The sequence below is a fragment of the Gavialis gangeticus genome, unplaced genomic scaffold (assembly GCF_001723915.1).
Source record: "Gavialis gangeticus isolate Ggan-Ray unplaced genomic scaffold, GavGan_comp1, whole genome shotgun sequence".
Taxonomy (NCBI): domain Eukaryota; kingdom Metazoa; phylum Chordata; order Crocodylia; family Gavialidae; genus Gavialis; species Gavialis gangeticus.
The window spans coordinates 67953941-67962919 of record NW_017728993.1 but is presented as its reverse complement, the minus strand read 5'-3'; the positions used below and the strand labels follow the sequence as shown (position 1 = coordinate 67962919).

Below are 8979 nucleotides of genomic sequence, written 5' to 3'. Positions count from 1 at the left end.
GTGTGTGTGTGTGTGTGTGTGTGTGTGTGCGCGCGCATGCGTGCGCGTGCACGCATGCGGATGGGGGGGAGGGTTCAGTATGAAGAAAAAAGGGCCTTTTCTTGAAAATAAGAATAAATATTAGTAAGTAACTGAGTAGCAGCTTTGGCAGCAGGGTTTTCTCCAGGTAGGTGGGTGGCAGAGAGGAAGAAAGTGTCATTTTCTCTCAACCGAGGAAGAAACTGCTATTACTATACTTTCTTGCTGCCGTGTGCACCCCAGTTTCCAGCAGCTGAATTTTGGGGGGAAAAAGGTGTATATCGTGTCTTAGAAAATATGGTAATTCTTACCGTTGTTCTCAGTGAACTTGGTTGAACGAGCAAATCAGTCAGTTGTTGGGCTAATGAAACAGTGAACAATATGGTACCAATAGCTTTATGTAAAAATAAAGACAGAACTACTATATTAGTAGCTGGTTCTGTTTTGCAGAATCTTACTTGCAAAATTCTTTCTTACTGGCCTGGATACAAGTGCTGACACATGGACTGAAAATGGCTGGAGAGGGGTTAAACACTGAAGATAATCCAGCTTTGCAATTTTCCACTGGCATGGTCACCTGTGCATGTAAATTGTTCATGCAGCTGAGCAATTTGTACCTCTCATATGACTACTGGCTGCTACCCTCTCCAAATACCTTTTGGTGCCTCTTTGGATCAGTGGTAGCGCTTCATGTTTCTTCCGCAAATTAATCCTACCACATAGAGGAAAGTGGGAGAAGGAACATGTAGACAGATTGTGTCAACAAAGCCACTGGAAAAGGAAATCTAAGAATCTAGGAAGCAACCCTCCCTACCTCCCCTCTGGTTATGGGAAGAAGCCCACGAGCTTCCCTTCAGTGCCTCTAATCATCCTATCCAGTGGCAACAGTTCATTCCTTCTCCCTTTACCAGAAAAAGAACATATTTCTTTCCCCCTTATTCCCCCAACCAGAAGCACATGTTCCATTGTATTGCCCCTAGCAAGGGCAAACAAATAGAATTAATATCCTGGGCTGCATATTGATTTTTATTACTATTCAGAGTATTTGAAGTCTGTTATTTGTCAACAAAATTTTGCTAGTTACCAATATGCGAAAATGAGTAATTTTCTACTGGACCTATTTGCTGTGGTTATTTATGTTAAATTTGCTATCAGTTATGATCTTCATTAGTGGTTTGTAAAAGCAGTATATTAATTTCTTAAAGTGACTTAATTATGGGAGGTTTTGCACATAGGAGGAACAACAAGGAAACAAAAAGAAAGAACACAGAGGGCACCTATACACATGCCCAATACCTGCTCCGAAGTGTGCTAATTAGCAAACACTGGAGCTAATCAGCATGCTAATTAGCAAGTGGCAGAGCAGACTCTATTAATCGAGCTAATTAGCACACTCCAGAAGCTTCAGTGTCATGTGTATTATTCAGCATCCCTGTGCTTCAAAATGGCGGCAGGGGCACTTTAACTAAAGTTCATTGAACGAGATGCTGTGGGTGCCGTAACTAGACTAGCTCTGAGAGCCACTCTAATTAAAGTGCCCACCCCGGAGCACATGTAAAGACACCCTCTATGTTCTTTCTTATTGTTTCCTTGTCCTTCCTCCTGTGTGCAAAACCTCAAACCAAGATTCATTCAGAGAATAAGTGAATTAGATTCATCCTGGAAAAAATGAAATTAATACAGTTAGTGAAAAATAATCCAAAACCACAGAAACACAATAGAAGAGGAAAACCTCAGAGCCTTACCAGTGAAAGCAGAAAGCTCAAAAGGTAATGTGGCATCTAGTACTATGCGTCATGGAATAGAGATGCAATATTCCTTTCCTACTCCACATTCCCATCAATTGTAAAACAGGAGAAATAACACCTGTGCACTTTGCAACAGCATGGTAAATCTTAAATGATTACTGTTTAGAAAATACTTTAAGTTTCTTGAATAAAAAGTGCTTATGAAATGCAATTTATGAATTAGTGTTACCATTCAGTTTCTGTGATGTAGTCATATAGAGCCATGGATTCAGGCATCTTCTGTATCAGAAGGAAGTAAGGTGTTCAGAGAAAGACAGCTAATAGGATTGAAGGGTGATGAAAGTGATGCATAAGGGACCATTAAAATTACAGGTGAAATCCTGGCTGCACTAGATCCAAGAGGAGTGTTACTGCTGACTTCAAGGGGAACAAGATTTCACCGTACATGTGCATGTCTATGTAACTAAGGAGAGGAGACATAAGTCTTCAGGAAAGCTGCAAGCTCTCTGGAGTAAAAGGTGTTATTCCATGTGGTACAAGAGGATGGAGCTGAGAGTAATGGGTTACAGTTCAGAAAAGAAACAGTTCATGCGAATATTAGGACAATCTTTCCAATAGCAAGATTTATAAGGGTGTCAGAGTTTCCCAAAGAAAGTGAAGGGAGTCCCATCACTTTGGATAATTAAAATGAAACTGGACAAAGTACTGAAAAAATACACTAAAAGAACAGACCTGCACTGGCCACACAGGATGAATGAACAGTATCACTAAATTTCCATGATTTTATTACATATCGGGCAGCTGCCAACAACTTCAAAAAGAAAGAATGAAAGAAAGTCTTGTATAATGTTTCAGATTTTCAGTTCCAAAAAGGATGATTTGTCAGTTATTTCATTAAAAAATTCTGAACAGTAACATGTTTTCTATTGTCAAACTAAATAGTTTATTAAAAAAAGATGAGAATGAAGCAAAATAGAAGCGTTCAGACTGCTGGGGAAATGGCTGAATCCAAATGAGAGCAAAGCTATACATTAAATATTTTTTTTTAAAACAATGGCTGTGGTAAATAACTTAGGTATGGCGGCTAAATTTGCCAGAAAACACTCCTTTAAGTTGAATTTCATTTCTTTGTTTGCAGATTAAAAACTCTACTACAAGTCCAAAAGCAAACCATTCTATCAAGCAATCATCTGCATCTGTAGAGTACATCTGATGAACGCAAAATATGTTTTATCTATTTTGTGTATTGAAGAAAAGTTCCACTCGAGCACAAGTATGTAACATACTACCTTCGCCCTCAATCTCCAGCCTCACTCAAGCATCTTTACAACTGCTTCTTGGGATATTTTTTCCATTCCATTTTTATGCTGTATGTGTAATTTGGCTAATATATTCTTGAATGTGCATAACAGACTGTTGTGCCAAGTGCATGGATGTAGCCATGTGATGGATTCTCACAGCAAGACTTTGTTATTGAAAGAAACCACAAGTCAATGACAATACATTATTTTCCTGAATTGGCAATAAAGCAAACAGCAGCAGGAGAATACCTTCTCCCACACTGGGCTAGCCAGGAAACTGCACCCTTTCCTCTCAGATGAGGACCTAGCCATTTTGAGCCATGCTTTTATCCTCTTCAGGTTAGACTACCACAGCTCCCTTCACTAATCCACCCACTTAATGCCCATTTGTCACTATTATGCTCTCAACAGCAGTCTGGCATTCCCCCTGAAAACCAGAAGCTGTCATTCCGGCTTCTCCTTCACAGGCTGTGTATCATTGCCTGCTGCATAAGGGTCAACCATGTGATTCTAAACAAGGATGACATGGCACCCTGAGGTGCCATGACATCCTTTTAAGGGTACCACAGGGTCCAAACACCTAGACATGATTCACTAGATAAATCCCAAGGTTTCAAGCAGAGGTCCACATCATTAAAAACATTCTGACCAGCTGCAGTCTTTCCGAGTTCTTTGCAACAGAAGAATTGCTCTATTGTTCTCTAGTCAAAAAAAAGAGCGACTCCTAAGAGCTGGCATTTTCTGAGGGGTGCCTTGGGTCTAAAAAGGTTGAGAACCACTGGTCTACGCCAATGTAATTTAAATGTAGTTTAACCATTTTGATTGCTTAAGGTTGATTTTGCATTTGGATTCTTCTCTCAGGTTACAGACGTCGTATAGTGAGGAATGCAAATCTCATGCTGCACAGAAAATCCACAAAAAGTTTTTTGAGCAGCATCAGAAACCCGAAGCATTACAGATTGTCATGCTTGCCCCACCCCACAAGTAATAAAACTGGTTTAGCAATCCACGAGATTTTTAACCAATTGTTTTGAAATTCTTTTAATCTGTTTTCTGCTTTTTAAGCTTTTTGTGGTGATTTTGGTGTATAATTTATTTATTTTTTGTAGACACATGACATCTAGCAATGTCTATGTAAAAAAAACCCAAACACTGAAATTTTCCTTTAATCGTGACTCCAAGAACTTGTGCTTAGAAAACCCCCACAAAATATATGAAACTTTTCAGCAATCCTGTTTGTGACTAGAAAGCAGTCTGCACTCTCTCAAAGATTCAAACTTCACAGTAACATTTTTTTAGTGTATGGAAATTCAGTAGAAAATGAAATAAATCTGTCAAAGAGTAACAACTTCCTGTGAAGAGCATTCTCTCTCATCATTGTACAGAGTTTTCACTTTTTTTTACTACATCGACAACATATCTCACCACAAAGGATTTTTTACCTACTGTCCCTAAAATACAAGTTTTGATACAGGGACAATAACCACTTCATGCCTTGCAGAATATATTGTTGGACAAGCAAAAGCTAAGAGACTGGCATAAGGAAGACAACACAATTGTTTATAAAACGAGCACTACTTCAAAATTTACAAAACTGAAAAAAAATCTTTCCTTGTCCTAATAAAACAGGAAGTGCCCCTAGTTAATGGGCACAGAATGGGAAAATAATTTAGGGTGCTGGAATGTATTTGTGCAGCATTTGCTATTATGATAGGTTAACAAAGAACAAGGTCAGCGAAGTCTTGGGAAATTTTAAAGAGTGGCATGACATTAAGGATTACGAGTCAAGACAACAAGGAGTAAAGTGAGATAATTAGGCTACTAGACATTAAGACAGAATATTATTACACAATGGCTGGCTAGTGTACTGAACCAACTGCCAAAGACAACAACAGAAGCAAGTAGTAGAAATTATTTATAGAGACATTCAAGCTATTTTTTGGGAACGAGGGGAATTAAAAAGTACAATAATGAAGTCTGATACTTTAAGAGTTAAATACATGGCAAGTTGTGTATTTCTGCCAAGAATGAAAAGAGCAAGTTGTGTAGTTTATATGCTATAGAAATCAAAGAAAGTGAAAGTGGGAAATCCAATCACCTCTAATGCAGGTTTGTAGGGGTAGAAGTCATGGTAGTCATGTGCATTAAAACACAGGCATTAATCTTTACTCCATTTTGCTCAATTTCCATAGATTTTGACAGCGTTATTCCCAAATGTTTGCCCTTTAAAAATGCTCAATTGGGTGAATTTAGTGCTGGTAAAAGCTGTCAATCAAAGCACCTTCACATATGACAGGTAGCAACTAGAAAAAGTTACTTTACTTTGCCAAATGTGCCTCAGCCCCAACTTTGAAGAACCATTCTGGACATGAAGGGGGAGTTCAGTCTACAGAGTCTCTCTGTCAGTATGGCCAACAACGGTGGTGATGTTAGGTTTGTTGTGAAGTCTCCTGAGAGACTAGGTGCCTAGCTTTAAACACCTTAAAAGAAAAAGATTTGTAGAAACAAAGTGCTTAGTGCTTTCAGGAAATCAGGTCCTATTAAGGATCTCAAGATAAGCACCCAGAATTCAGATTTCCCAAATCACTAGTCAAGTTTTTAAAAGTCTTGGCCCGAGCTCCTGTTGCATGGTCTCTCTTACAGCCATCAGATAAGATAGTAATAACTTGCATTCACTATCAGTTTGATTTAGGATTTGAACAGTACGACTATGTTTCACAATCAGCCCCAGACCATTCAGTTCCTTGATTCTATTTTGGATTAATTTACATGTGAATCTGGAGTAGGGGAAACAGAAGAGGATGCCTCAAGGAGTTTCCCCCTTGGCTTCAGAGACTGCTTTCTCATGGTATGAAAGTTGCACAATAGTTGAAGGCAGGATAGATTTGTACCTTCTAGACTAACCAAAGTAGATCTATATCTATATCTATTGCTATATAATACAAGCTTTTGAGGGTTGAAGCTCGCTTGCCTTCTAGCTGACTTCAGACCATGACTAATTAAGTCTCTCTACACAATAAGTGAACAGACATGAGATGGGCAGCACGCACAGTTCCTTCTTATTCTGCAAAGTATGTGCCTCAGGAGAGTTTGACATGGCTTTCTGTGAGGTTTTGCACAGTTTCCAATACAGGGCTTCTATAAATTACATACCAGAGTCCTTTAATTTAGCTGATTTAATGTAATACACCACCTAGAACTTTAGACTTTTTAAGAATTAATGATGTCTGAGAAAACATCCTGGAACTGTCCTCTGTCAAGCATGTAAGCAACAGTGATGCTTCCTCTACAAGCAGGGCAGGAATTTAATTGCCAAAATAATGGAAGAGGACTTAAATTTGGTTTAACCTTCTCATCATGAGGCATGGTAGGTCGCTGTTTTCATTATCAGGCTGAGCCCTAGTACACCACAAGAGCAGTACTAACAAATCATCTTTATAGTTAATCATACAGATAGAAAAAAATTGCATGTTTCAAAATCCCTCACTTAATCTTTCTAACAATTACATAGGTTAAATAATCAATAAATGAGTTCCTAACTTTAACTTTGCTCAAATTCTAATATAAAGACAGTATTCACTTTCCCAACTCTAAACAATGAAATTACTGATTTCTCTTAGTCTGATTTTTTCCACTGGTCTCCGTAACACCTGATTGAGCATCAGTGATTCCTCACTTGCAATTTTTGTTTTTAACTGGCATTGTTCTTTTACTCACACAAGTTCATGCTGGAATAGCAAGAATCAGCAAGATTTAAAACCTTCCATTCTAAAGTTTGAAGCCCCTAAAGGGAAATTGCAGTTGTGATGCCAAGGAACACAGTTGTACATTATTTTACTTTTTCCTCAGTCAAGCTGACAGCAAATGGAGGGGGTGGGAGGAAGGAAAGGGGGAAGGAGAGGAAGATGGCATTTTAATAGCACCCACCACTGATTCCACACAGTAGGAACACTGTACTCCAGAGCAGCACTATTTCCTTTCCTTTTTTGCCTTGCACTCGGTCAGCATTTACTAAACCAAGGTTCTATGCGAGGGGTTACCAAACTTTTTTCTGGTAGACTGTATCTTATTAGAGAGATTTGTCTTTCCCTTTCCCAGTCACAACTGGATAGACCCATTTAATCTCCAGCCAACCAGTCACAACAGGATCAACCAAATTCCTTCACCTTTTTCTTTGACATATGGCTCCCAACTACCCTTGGATGGATGAATAACTCTGTCTCTGTCCCAGTCATTAATGGATGGACTGACAATTTTTCTTCAAATCTATCATAACAAGATGGAATCCCTTTCTTCCCACCTCTGGCCCCTGGAAGTGTTACAATCCTTAATGTACAAATGGAAAATTGAGGTACAGATACACTAAGCAAGCTGCTTATGGTCTCAAAAGAAGGCTGTTACAAACCAAGGAATCAAACCCAGGTGCTCCAGGTCTCACCCTAGCAGAGACGTAACCAGACAGCTCCATGCTCTGGGGCGACAGCAGCAGGATGTAGGGCAGCTGCCACCACCAGGTTAGCATCAGTATTTCCTATTTTTATGCCCTCCCCCTAAATTGGTGCTTGCAACTGGTGCTGTGGTTACTCCCTCCCCCGGGTTTACTCTGATCCTTCAGGGAAGAAGATGACTGAAGTTCAAAAGAAACGTCTGTGGGAAAGTTATTCACTAATTGTCCATTTGAGAAAGGTTATCCTCAAAGCAGCTGCTGCTGGTCAGAAACCGGTACTGGGACTAAAATGATCAGTTCTAATTTACATGGCAGTTCTTATGGCATACAAAGACAGAGGTCTATTGTATTTGGTTTATCTGTAAACTTTTCTGAATCAGAAGAAAATGAAGAAAAAATACTTTCTTTTCCAAAGAAAGATGAAAACAAGTTGTACTTAAGGCATAGAAGGAATCTTGTAAATGTGCATGCCCTGATAGTATATAAGAACATAGCAGGCATTTTATGTTATAATGGTTCATGTTGCCATAAACCAAAAATGAAGTTACTTCTAAATTTTATTTTGATCTGATTTCCATTCAACTGGGAAAGATTTAATGATATCCAAATTTGCTGTTGCATCCTGAGGTCCAACAGAAGCACATGAAAGTACTGCAAGAGACTAACCTAGTTCACGTTTGCACACAAATTCAACTGTTTTTCTTGCTGGTACGATCAGGACTGGTCCCCTGGCCTAAGCAATAGAAGTCAATATAACACTTTATCAGGATGTATTTGCAAATTAGTTTTTTCAAACAACCTGGGATATTTCCGATTTAAAATTTTCCTAATTAATTCTGTCCATTACCACTCAGTGGCAAAGAAGCAATAAAGTGCAGATTCATTTGACTTTATAGTCATTCTGCAGCTCTCAGAGCACTGTACAAACAAGGAATTCAGTTCAAATAGCACATTGACTGCATAGACAAGCTCTCTTTACACATGGAGCAATAGCTTACACACAGCTTTGGGGATTAGAATTATTTCAGCAAGAGAAGGAAACACTAGGGTTATCACCTACTCTGTTCAGGCCCACCGGGGCAAGTCTTAGAGATGAACAGAAAAGACATGGCTTTAACATATTCAGACAATTGAATATCTAGCAGTACATCATAGAACAGCACTAGCCTTTCCAGTCTTAAAGATATAAAAGTTTTGCTCTCTTCCTCCCAACGGTTCTATTTAGTTTTTTTCTTTAATAAAATTATTGTGAAACAGCTAAATCCAAGGGCAGACATGGAATGTGAACTCCTGGCCTCCTGGCCTAGAGGTGAGAGCATTACTAACTGAGCCAAACTGACACATGCATAATATGCATTTAAGGTTTTTTAAAAGTCTGTCATGATTCAGAAACACTAAGTCTTTGTGGTATAAAATTTGGGGGGGGGGGGGGGGGGGGGGGGGGGGAAGGGGGGGTGGGGGGGGG

The 8979-nt window shown here is 39.1% G+C and overlaps 1 protein-coding gene across 13 annotated transcripts in view; it reads right to left on the bottom strand.

Annotated features, from left to right (window-relative positions):
* Nucleotides 1-8979, bottom strand: part of DNM3 (dynamin 3) — a 414896-nt gene that overhangs the window by 44820 nt on the left and 361097 nt on the right. The window lies entirely within an intron of this gene.